This window comes from Callospermophilus lateralis, chromosome 3, assembly GCF_048772815.1.
Source record: "Callospermophilus lateralis isolate mCalLat2 chromosome 3, mCalLat2.hap1, whole genome shotgun sequence".
In the NCBI taxonomy this organism is placed as follows: Eukaryota; Metazoa; Chordata; class Mammalia; order Rodentia; family Sciuridae; genus Callospermophilus; species Callospermophilus lateralis.
The window spans coordinates 104,463,261-104,464,973 of record NC_135307.1 but is presented as its reverse complement, the minus strand read 5'-3'; positions in this window follow the sequence as shown (position 1 = coordinate 104,464,973).

The following is a 1,713-nucleotide window of genomic DNA, read 5'->3' as shown; positions in this document are numbered from 1 at the left end:
CTCTCCACCAATACACAACACGAAAACAAGAATTCTTAGTATCTTCTAGAGAGTTGCTGAGGTATTTGACCCATTCTGACTAATTCACTGAATGTGGGAGTGTTGGGTAGTCATTTGTCAATTTTTCTCCAATATGATATCATGCCAGAATTCTTGAAACAAAACATTGCTTTTTTTTTTTTTTTTCCTTTTCATGGTAGCTAGTCTAAATGCCATAGCATCCAGAGTAATGTGGAACTTGTCAATGACCATTTTGTTGTTACTCACAGAACATTAGTCTATTGAATATGTATAAAAAAGTAAAATATGTGTTGGTACTTCTAGGAGTCGATATTTACAGCTCTGGTTTTACTATAGCAGGCAGACAGTAGGGAACTCAGATGCTCGGACTTTTCCTATTGTGTGAATACATTTTTTACCGAAATGTCTCTCGAAGAGGCTGCTCTAATTAATGCAAAACACTCTATATACTACTTAATAAATACTAAGCTTCTTGGAAGTGGCACAAAATTAAGATGTTTTGTATAACTGTTTTTCTATATGCTACTGTGTGCTGGGATCATCAGATGAATACATTGTATTTCATGAACAAGAGAGAAATCTGTAGCCAAAGCAGAAAATTTGGAAACAATTATTTCTGTAAAGGAATGACTGACTGTCTCTGTACTGTCTACCTTAGTAAATCCACCTAACAGGGAACACTCTGGGGAAGAAATTAACTGAGTAAATAAAAATATACAGACTTCAGAACTTGAATTAAAATTACAATGTCTCCAAACAACAGATATTTAAAGAATGCTTTTTATCTGTGAGCTTAATCTCCTCTAATTAATGCTCTGAGAGTTTGTACCTTCAAAAGCTTGCAACTGATTTGACACCAGTTCTTTGCAGACACAACCAAAAAGAGGCTGTCCCAAAAAAGAATGCTTTGTCTAAATATATTTTCTGGAAGGAAAACCTTCCAAAGGATGTTTTATTTAGATGACTGGTTTATTTATTTTGGTGAGTGTGATGGCTTCTGGTTATAAAACAACCAATCATTTCTTCAACAACTTTTTTGTATCAGCAGGTCTGAGCTGCTTTCCTCTCCACTCCTCTCCCCACTCCACTCACCAGTTCTAAGAGTTAAATGAAGATGGTGTAAATATGACCTTATAAATCTTCAAGCTAAAATGAAAAGTGTTAAAGGTCCCAATATACTCTAAAAGAGTATAAGACAGAAAATACTTTTTCATTCACATAGAATCTCATTTATACTTCCCATTTGGGAAAAAACTGGTTCATTCCTCTGCAGTTACAACATCGAAAGCTCAGACGTTTCCTTCCTTGGTTTTTCCTACTTTGTCTTCCAAAGTAGCTCTAATAGTCAGTGCGAGCTTTCCAAGATGTTGAAAAATTCTATAAAGTTCACCGAAGGGGGGAGGGAATCTACCACTGAAGACACAGTGCAGAAGTATGCCCACAAGATTATCTCAATTAACCTGACATATGTTGCTTAACACGCCCCCATCCCATTCCATTCCAGGGATGGAAAATGAAAATGCAGAATTCTGACTTGAAAAGTATAACCAAAGAGTAACTATTCTACTGATTTTAACATAATGTGTCTAACCATCACAGTGCTCACATAGAGTAGAAGTGTGTGTGTGTGTGTGTGTGTGTGTGTGTGTGTGTGTTAGAGAGAAGAGAGAGAGAGAGAGAGAGAGAGAGAGA